This window comes from Polistes canadensis, unplaced genomic scaffold (genome assembly GCF_001313835.1).
Source record: "Polistes canadensis isolate GaletaPanama2010 unplaced genomic scaffold, ASM131383v1 scaffold_151, whole genome shotgun sequence".
Taxonomy (NCBI): domain Eukaryota; kingdom Metazoa; phylum Arthropoda; class Insecta; order Hymenoptera; family Vespidae; genus Polistes; species Polistes canadensis.
This window is the reverse complement of record NW_014569698.1, coordinates 295,588-306,874: the sequence shown is the minus strand read 5'-3', so window position 1 is coordinate 306,874 and position 11,287 is coordinate 295,588. Positions and strand designations below refer to the sequence as shown.

General features: G+C 31.7%; 1 long non-coding RNA gene across 4 annotated transcripts in view; it reads right to left on the bottom strand.

The window, feature by feature from the left end:
- LOC106788720 overlaps positions 1-11,016 on the bottom strand; it is a 63,888-nt gene extending 52,872 nt beyond the window's left edge. The window contains exons 1-2 of one of the 4 annotated variants that reach the window (XR_001381935.1): positions 10,998-11,016; positions 8,914-9,887 (exon numbers count right to left, since the gene is read on the bottom strand). This is a non-coding gene — a long non-coding RNA (uncharacterized LOC106788720). Of the gene's footprint in view, positions 1-8,913; positions 10,352-10,759; positions 10,951-10,997 lie in introns of those variants that run through there. The other 3 variants (XR_001381934.1, XR_001381932.1, XR_001381933.1) reach the window with 3 other exon arrangements.
- Positions 11,017-11,287: the final 271 nt, after the last annotated feature.

Here is an 11,287-nt window from a genome sequence, read left to right as displayed (position 1 = left end):
ATAAAAAAAACAGATATTATATAATATATAAAATATATATATAATATATATATATATACAATAGGATTAGTTAACTTCAAAGTTACATGTCAAGTTTCCTTGAAGATTAACAATCTGTCAAGAAGAATATTATTCTCCTTTTGTTCTCCTTCTTCAGAGGGAGAGAGAGAGAGAGAGAGAGAGAGAGAGAGATCGACTATTTTTCGTTCGACGATGTAAAAGACAGCTTCTCCCAGGCGATTATTATTGAAAAAGGTACGAGGACGAAGCCAGTCCATAAATTTTCGACCAACGACGTTTCTTCGTTTCTCTCTCTCTCTCTCTCTCTCTCATGGGTAAAATAGGGAAAAGAAGTTTTAAGAATAGAAAGAGAAACAGGGAAGGGAGAAAAATAAAGAAAGATAGAAAGAGATAGAAAGAGATAGAAAGGGATAGAATGAGATAAAAAGAGATAGTAAGAGATGAGATGAGATAAAAAGAGATAGAAAAGAGATAGAGGATAGAAAACAGGAGAACTGAGTCGAGATTAACCTTCTCGTCTCTCGCGAAGGTACGCTTATCCAGAAATCTCAGGAGATTTCCAGGGTTGCCTCTGTGTATCATGCTTTTTCCATTCTCTCTCTCACTCTCACTCTCTCCCTCTCTTTCTCTTTCTCTCTCTCTCTCTCTCTCTCTCTCTCTCTCTCTCTCTCTATCTCTCTCTTTTATATTCTTCTCCCATTTTTGTTTTTGCTTCCTCTTTTATATATATATTTTTTTTTCCTCCTTCTTTTTGTTTTTTCTTCTATTTTTTTATTTTTGTTTTTAACAACCAGTAGAGTACCGTGGCCCGTTGTTCGAAGCCGAGATAGCCGATTGGAAAAATCGCGCGAACCGAGCCGAACGAAATTGACTCTGGATGCATCCTGGGAATCTGCCCGAACGAACGAACGAACGAACGAACCAACCAACCAACCAATGAACGAATGAACGAAGAAATAGTATAGAGAAAAAAGGGAGAAAGAATCTGGAAAGGACTAGAAGAAGAAAGAAAGAAAGAAAGAAATAAAGAGAAAGAGAGAGAAAGGATAGGAGTAATAAATATAATATAAGAATGATTAAAAAAAAAAAGATAATAATTTAACGAGAGGGGTAAGAACGAATGTGAAAGAGAGAGACTTTGATTAACAGAAAGAATATATCAAATATATACAGAGAGAGAGAGATAAAGAAAAAGACAATTTCATAAAGAAAGAAAGAAAGTAAATATGTGAAAGAGAAAAGAAAAATATAAAAGAGAAAGAGAAAGATAATGTATGAGAGATAGAACATGATAGAAAGTGAGTGAGTGAGTGAACTCGTTCGTTCATGCAGTAAAGGAAGGTAAAAGCGGGTTGGGTGAATGGAAAGAGGGGTGAGTAACAAGACCAAGACGACAACGACGACGAGGAAGAGGAAGAGGAATAAGAATAAGAATAAGAAAAAGAAGGAAGCAGCCAACCGTAACCCTTGAACTCGTAGGAAACAACAATATTTTTCACCTTTATCGTTCCACCCCCTGTCTTACCGAGGGTTGCACACTACCGAGAGATGACAGCTCGATTCTGAATTCCACCCACTCTGTTAAAATCCTTCTCTCTACCCAACTCCTTCTTTTCTTTCTTACACTCTCCCCCCACTCCCCCCACCCCCGCTTACCCCATATTCATTCTACGGACTTATTCGACACTTCCTAGAAACCTGTCAGTCCTTAGATTATATCACACGTTCGACAGGATGTTTTTAACATTTTTCTCTTTTTTAACGATTACAATTTTTTTACCAGAGTCTTTTATTTCTTTTTTTTTTTTTTTTTTTTCAGGGAGCCAAGTATAACGCCGCAGGATAAAAATGAATTCGTGAATAGATCGACGAATGAAAACTATTCGCGATCGAATAAACGAATGGATTTTTTGTTGTAAAGAAAATTTAATAACAAAATTTACGCGAATTCGTATATTCATTCTTTGTTTCGTGATTACGATTATAGAATTATTGTGTTTAAGATTTTCTTATTTTCTACGTAATAAAAGTGTACTCTGTGTATGATGAATAAATAGAATTTATGTAGAAAAATTGTGTGTGATGTTAAAATAAAAATAATAAATAAAATATAAGTCGATAAATTAAATTAGATATTAGAAAATCTAGATCGTAGTTGACTATAGTTATTATTGATTTTGTCGTTCGCGTACGTGTATTCTTATTCTCTCTCGAAAGAGAAAGAGATCGATTTAATTTAATATTTTTTAATAAGAAAATATAAAGGTATAATACTTGTTAATTGATAAGAGATTACTATACGGTGGAAAAAAAGATCTATTTAAAGATGTATGTGAATGTACCAAGAGAGAAATAAGGACACAAATGGTATGAGAACGAACAGAAGTTAATAATGTAGGATAATAAATATTTATCGGTTCCGGGATTATACGAGGACGAACGCAATTAGCCGCTTTTAATAATTAAAGACAAGGTAACTTGTTCGCTTGGTAACTATCTAACTCTTACTCTTTGGATAACTCTCTCCGATGTCTAAAAAGGAACGATGACGTACTATTACTCGATAAAAAATAAAAGAGAAAAGTAATCAATTATATATAGTTTCTTTTGTACTCATTTGTGTGATTCAGTATTTTTTTTAAATTATTTACATATACATTTTATTTTTCTATTCGTTCATAATAGTAAATACTCTTTCATGAATAGATCAGTAATAAATTATGTGTAGATTTTTATATATCTTATAATTATTTCAATATTAATTGTTAATGATAATAATAACAAAATAAATTATTCCCATTTTGCATATTTTACAAGTATTTTAACCTTATTTGCCTTCCTCTTATTATTATATTATCTATATATATATATCAATATTAAGTTGAAAATAAAAGAGATAGAAAAATTATATATTATTATATTTTGTGAGACGAATATAATATTTATTAATATAAAAAAGAAAACAAAAAAACTATATTTTTTCTACAATTTGATTTCATTCATATAAACATCAAAATATACATTATAAAATAAATTTTGATAAAAGCTATATAAACCACCTTTTCATATCTAATACCTATCACAAGAAGAAAGTATGTAAAATCATGCATGAAACGTTTCCATGTTTTTCAAGGAATGAGTTACGATCGATTTTGAGACACGTTTTATTCTCTCTCTCTCTCACACACACACACATTTCCTGCTCTCTTATTCATCGACCTAGTCTAACCATCTTGCAAAAAAGGAATGGAGGAGGTTCTCCTCGTTGCAGAGCCTCAGAAACGAGCTTTTTCGATGTAGAAATGTCTTCGAATCTAAGGACTACTCCTTCTTTATATTTTCCTTTCATTTTATTTCTCTCTCTCTCTCTCTCTCTTTATTTTTTTCTTTTTCTCTCTTTCTATTTCTCTTTCTACATTTTCTGTAATTCATGTTAAAGAACCTTGTTGTCCATATCTCTGTCTCTCTCTCTCTCTCTTTCTCTTTCTTTTTCTTTTTTCTACTCTACGTTCTTGTTAATAAATCGTTATTATCGAGTTTCCTAGTTCTTGACAGGGAGGAAACGATGTCGTCGGTAGGATGAACCTAACTCTTAACCCTCCCAATACTATCACTGCTTTGCCCTTCTATAAAATCTTTCAGGTCATCCAATTATGCTTCCATTATTATCCTAGACTATCTTTTTTCCTTTCTCTCTCACTCACTCACTCTTTATCACTGTTCCATTATTCCTCTCTCTCTCTCTCTCTCTCTCTCTCTTTCTTTCTCTCTATCTATGTGTTTGTGTAGCTGACGTATGTTTAACAGTGAGTGAGTGAGTGAAAGAGAAATAGAGAGTACGTTCAGTTTGATAATTCTATACAAAGGAAGTTTGATCTGTAGCAGCACTATTGGAACGACATATAATGGAACATGGGAAAGAGAAAGAAGAGAGGGATTCAAAGAGAAACAGAGTAACGAAACTAACAAAAATAATCATCATTGGGAAATAAAAAAAAAATAGAATGAAATAAAATATAACATAGAAAGAAAAATAGATAGGGAAACGATAGAGAATATGTGCACAACGAGATTGTAACTTTTGCTTTGTAAATAGTAGTAATAGTAGTAGTAGGGGTGGTTTGTTAGTAGGGGGTAGGTTTATACGTTTGCTATTTAAAGGAGAAGATCGGACAAAAGGTATTTACTATACCATGAGGATAATGTATATACTGATTAGTGAACATGTATTCCATAGAATTATCGTTTCGAAGGAAAGAAAGAAAGAAAGAAATAAAGAGATGGAGAAGAAGAGAGTCCTGTTTATTCCAATAGGTGAAATTACGGAAAATGTGTGTGGCTAGATAGAAGTAGTGGTAACGCTAAGGTTGAAAATATTTACAACCATTTCCTAGAAATATGTTTTCGAAAGCGTTTCTACCTAGCATTGCCATTGCACCCGTGTACTTTTCCTTCCTAGTAGATTGCAGTTGGTGTATTTATATATGTATGTGTGTGTGTGTATGTATGTATGTATGTATGTATTTGTTGTGTTACTCTCTATTGTTGCGTTGCAGTTACAGTTTTCAGGTGCACCCGGTTAACAGAACCCATATCTCGTGTTCTCCAATGAATTTTGCTTCTTTTGGCTTAGGAGACAATAAACCCATCCTTTATATGTCTATTGGTGTGTATGTTTGTGTATATTTATTTATTTTAGTGTACAAGTTTGTATATATAATACGTGTATACTCTAAAGAATCTAGAGTAAACTTTGATTTTTCACTAAACGCTCTACACGACTGACAAATTATTGGAGTGTAACAAAACAAAAAACAAAAATAAGAATAAAATAAAAGGAAGAAATATAACTATAAACAAAAAAAAAATTGAGAAAGCTAACTTCGAATTTTCACCAAGTACCACGCTAGTTAATAATTATCGGAGTGTAAGGAAAAAAAAAATAGGATTATGAAGATTCGAAATAAATTTATTTTTTCATTGCGTATATATCTGTAATGATATATTTTAACATTTATTTTATATGAGTATACACTAGAGAGAGAATGAAGAAAATTAAACTTCGATTTTTTGCGAAATTAGTAATAATTTTTATTGGAATGTAAGAAAAAAATCCGTTTTCTTTACTTACTTGTGTACCATATTTACACATCGATTTGATGTTTTTTTTTTTATAATTACATATACGAAGTAATAAAATCGAGAGACTTACTGATTTCGTGATAAAACAAAAAGTTATTAAAGTGAAAAAAAAAAATAATATATAAATAAGAAAAAGGGGACAAGAGAATGAAAGAGAAAGAGAGAGAAAGAGAGGGAGAGAACTAAAGAGAGTCGAAAGAAATTTTATATTTTTTGTTTCAGACCCTTCCTGACTTCAACGAGGAGACTGGAAATTCAATCGACTGCTCGCAACCCAGCTCACTGACCAACTTTCGAAGTTTAATTAAAATAACCGCGGTGCTAAGTGAACTCGTAGAAAGTAGTAGCTCGTTCCTGAACGTTAGTACTATGTACATATATACTTATAAGTATATACCTACATACATACATACATACGTACGTGCTACGATTTTAACTTGAATCGTTTGAAAGTTCATCGAGTTTCAATGTACATACATAAACATACACAAACACAAACGGATTCACACAGACCTGCAAACACACGCATACGTTCATATAAATTCATGCATGATTATTTACAAATATTTATATTAATTATGCATACGTAAACAATTTGTTAACATTAAAAATGAATCACAGAAATATTCGTATCTCTCAACTGTTGATTTAAAAAAAATATATCAATAACTTTTTGTAATAAAATATTTCCAAATTCTTACGAATACAAATACATTAAGATAATTAAATATGTAAATTGATATATTAAATTTTATCGTATAGAACATAGCATATATATAAATATACATATGTATATATACGAAATTATACAATAAAAAGGATTTGATCGTTTTACTTTAGATGATAACGATAGGACACTTATAGTCGTTGAAAAATAAGTGTGCTAACGGATACTCGAGGGATACACACATTACACGAGACAAATACTCTCTCTCTCTCTCTCTCTCTCTCTCTCTCTCTCTCTCTCTTTCGCCATTAAAGTATTATTTACCTGCAAATTCCAGACATTAAAAACTCATTTGCAGTTAGTCGCATCGTGTGATATTGCAGCATTGTATCTTTCTGCCATCTTTTCTTCTTCTTCTTTTCTTTTCTTTTCTTTTTCTCTTTTTTTCTCTCTCTTTTTTCGTATTTGCGATTTACGATGTCTCATATTCCATTCTCATTATTACTTATATATCCTTTCTAGAAAAATATCGTCTACGTTCAGTCAAAAGTCACTAACAAACATTTATGGTAATTTGAATGATTCCTCTTCGTAGAAATAAGTAATTGTATAAAATCAAGTTTCGAAAAAGTATGCTTTTTGTTAATCCTTTTACACATTAATATTGATGCTTTTTAAGAAATAAAAATTAGTAGATTAAAAAAAATGTAATTTTCTCATTAAAAAAGAAGAAAATATGGTTAATGACTTTTGGCTGAACGTAGACGAGAAAAATAAATAAAAAAACGATATTTCCGATTAAAGAGCAATTTGAAGAAAAATTACTCGTTCCTTGATTTAAAAAAAAAAAAAACAAATTAATACGAAATATATAAAATGTATTACAAATACGTTTTTCTATTTTTCTAAACAAATAAATCTATAACATTTACTCGCATAGAAAATCATTTGATTTTTCTTTATACAAAAATATCCTAATTTTTCGAAATCTATCTAAAGATTTCAAACTTTCAACCTAAACTCTATCTAATTATAAATGAAAAGATAATTAAATATAAAGTAAGGATAAAAATACGGACGAAATTGAAAGGACTGTGATTATTGGGAACGATTTATTCGACTATTTTACATTGGGAATGTGATTGACGTAAATCTTTCCGCAGCACGTACAATATTTATACGAGAAGCTTACTCGTTCGATTTACGATAGAACACCAACAGCAACACCAACATCAACAGCAGAAGCAGCAGCAGCAGTAGCAGCAATAGTAACATCACTACTACAACCTTAAAGAATTGTTTAATGAAATTTAAACGATGAAAGATGAATAGCATCTACCATAGCACATATATATTGTATATATATATATATATATAGTTAGAAAGAGAAGGAAGAAGAAATATGTATGAGTATATACCCCATCTTTGGTAAAGATGAGCAAAGTGGTGATTACCAATGAGAGTAAGAGAATGAAAACGAGAGAGATAGATATATAACATAGATAGAAAGAGAAACACATAGACCAACAGCAGAGAGATAACTGGAAAGTTCAACACGATGATGTCGATTTAATACTACGTTTGCAGAAATCTTACTCCTGGTACCCGAACTCGTGCGATGCAATTTCGTGCAAACTTATGGAACAAAATTCAAACAGTTTCCAGTTCTCTCTAATACAGGAGCCTACAAGATGATGATTAGTAAAGTAGAGTAGACTAGAATAAACGTTTCATTATCATGCGTAGAGCTTAAGTACTTCATTAACGATACCAACTGTGTTAATTCACTGAATATAAACTTATTACAAATGTACAATTTAACTATGTTAACTCGAAATCATTTAAATTTTATTTCTATTTTTGTATTCCATAATAAAAGTAAAAGAAAAAAAAAACAGAGAGGGAGAGAGTAATAATAAAGTATATGGCGTTTGTCTGAATAAAATGAAAGAATAAAAAAAAAAGATGTCATAAGGAATAACAAGACGTGATTTATTATTAGTTATATACGCGTTTTCGTTTGTACGTATTTATATGGAAAGTAATCATGCGAATGACAAGAAGATGTGGATTCCTATCTTTTTGACTTTGATCAAATATGATATTCCAGAGAAGAGAAAAGTAGAATGAAATATTTTCTTTCTCTCGAATAAATTGAACTAACGCGTGCAATATATTACGTTCAAAGAAACGATCTTCTGATTTATATATAAACTTATATATATATGTATTATATATATTTTTTTATAAATATATAATATAAGTAATAATACGTATATACTTAATTATTAAGATTTCATTCATTCATTCATTCATTCATTCATTTATTCATTCGTTCGTTTGTTTGTTCGTTCATTCATTTTAAAAGATTCTTACAAACACTTGTGTTATCGCGATATTCGTGAAAACTTTCGTCGTAGTGAAAAGGACGACAGGGAGTCGTACACTTGCAGGACCTCCATCGTTCTGATCTTTAAAATACTTTAAGGATAATATCCAGACTCTAATGATGTTCCTTATTACACCAAGTGCATCCCATAAACTGCACACTCTCTCTCTCTTAGCATGAACCGATAACTACTTTCCATGAAATTCTTCTCCTTCTGTGTAACTCATGATTCAAGATTTCTAATCAGAGTTTATTTCGTTCAACTTATCCTAACATATTATTTTATAATTAACAAGTAACTTGTCAACTTTAAGCAACATTACAAATTAATAAAATGTCTACATTTTGATTATAAAATCATTATTATTATTATTATTATGAAACTAGTTTGTTACTCTAATCGTAATAAGATTATTTTAATTTTTCATCTGCGTATATTAAAACATTATATCGTGTATTTAAATTTATATACTATATCGTATCGTATTATCAATAAATCTAATTTACATTTTTACTTATACTATAACTAAATTTCATTCTCTTCTCTTTTTATCCAACACACACGATATTCTCTATCACATATATTTAAATCTAATATGAAAACTAATCACACATATGACAATACCCAAAAAATTAAACGAACACGTTAAAAAGAAATATTTTTAAATAAAATAAAAATAATATTATTTCTTACTTGTGGATAAATGACTGAGAGACGAAGGTTGTTGCAAATCCTCTTCTTTTTTCAAACACTAAAAAACACCTACACAAACCACCCTCGATTGTGTGGCAACCCTTTTCGTAATATATCCTATACTGTTGCTTGTCTGGTACTCACAGTGCATCCAGTAATCTTCGTGCACGGAATAATCTGTATTGTCCGAAACACGCTCCGCGCCGATTCAACCAACCCCTCTTCAAGCGCACCCACACCGCCACCCCTCCACCTCCCCAAACTCACCCTCCTCTAGTCGAAAACGTGACAAACACGGAGCCTTCCTGTTAGCGCACGAGTTACAGGGATATACACGACAATCAGGATACACGATTATCTACGACTGTGTACTTAAGTGCACGCATATATCTTCACGTACATATGCATATATATATATATATATATGTATATATATATATATACATATGTGTATACGTATTTATGTCGTATGCATATGTACAATACATATGTGTGTTTGTAAGTTAAATCATCAACACGAAATTAGAGGAAATGTTATTCTCTAATAACATACATTAATGGTCACTTATATGATTACGTTATTATTTTATTATCATCATTAATATATTATTGTTATTTTTATTATTATTATTATTATTATTTTTGTAATTATTTTTTTTATTTTTTTAAATTTACTTTCCCGACAGGAATTATTATGCTCTCATATTGTTTATTTCTTGCTCATTGTTTTTAATTTGTTATAACACACCAATTTGTTTCTAGAAATATTGAACGTTAATAACACACTTGTGATGATCATCATTGAATCACTGAAGAACTTTTGACATGTGTAAATTCACTGAACGCCAATCATCACTTAAAAATCATTTCCTTTAAAAATCGCTCGTTCAATTTCTACTCGACGTCATTTCTTTTAAATCAATGCCTCCCCCTTTTCTTCTCTCTCTCACTCTCTCTTTCATTTTCTCTGTTTTCTTTTGAAAAAATAAATAAAGAAAGAAAAGAGAAGGAAGGTAGACAATGTTCACGTAGCATGATTAATCCGACGGTGACAAGTCTTCGAGAATAAATTTATTCTAATTTCAATCTTTATCTCTCATCTTCAAAAAAAAAAAAAAAAAAACAATAAAAGAACAATAAAAGAGAATTTTTTGTTCTGTCTCTCTCCCTCTCTCTCTCTCTCTCTCTCTCTCTCTCTCTTTCTCTCTCTCTCTCTTGTTATTCCAACGAAGTGTGTCCTTGTCCAACGTAAGACGTAGAATATTTAAGTTAATACGACGTGTGTTATCACGCGTAGGTGACACGTGAGGTGACGTGGTAGGATACAGTTTCTGCTATGACGTTGTCTATTAAGGTTAAAACGTACAAAGAGAAACACACAATGATTTTCGCAACATAGATCTGACGATGATCGTTTCTTTCTTTTTTTTATGGGATCCTGAAGATATATAAAACAGAGAACAAACAATAAAAATTACGAATGTTCACGTACGTAATAATATAATGGGATAAAAAGGAATGAAAGATTTACCCCTATCCCTTAACCCCAAAAAAAAAAAAAACAAAATTAATAACAAAAAAACGAGCGAATGGAAACAATGTATAGGTAAAAGAAAAAAAAAAAAAAAAAAGGAAAGAAAGCAATAATAGAAAACAAACAAACAAATCAAACAAAATGTGAGCTGGAAGAAAGAAAAAATGAAAACCAAGGAGAATACAAATATGTAAATGAACAACAAAAAAAAACGAAAACAAAAGAGAAAGAAAATAATAAAAGAGATTAAACAAAGGGTAGGATATGGAAAAAGTTGAGTAGATAAAAAAAAAAGAAAATAGGAAAAATTACGAAAAGAAGAAGAATCAATCGCGTGGTCACGTTTAACCTGAACGCGAGTGCCGACCGGTTTGACGTTCTCGTCTGCTCTGCGTACCGGGCTGCTACTACTGGGGATCTCCGTATGCTTGTTTTTGCAAACCCACCACACGCGAAAGAGAAAGAGAGAGAGAAGGAGAGGAAAGAGAGAACAAGTGGGAGTGAAAGAGAGATAAAGATAGGGATAGAGAAAGAGGGTTGATCTCCCCACCACCATTAGGAGGAGAAGCAGTAGCACAACCACCACTACCACCACCACCACCAACCACCATCACCATCATCCTCACCCTTACTTCCAATACCACCACCACTACCACCACCATCAACAGAAGTAGCACCAGCACCACCACCACCACCACCACCAGCAACAGAAACAGCAGCAGCAGCAGCAGCAGCAACGACGACGCTCGCTCGGCTGCTTTCGACGATGCTCGGCGTCGCGACGGCGCACTAAACCGACAGGACCTCTATCCTTCTCACTTGGTATCTGCTTTTCCCACC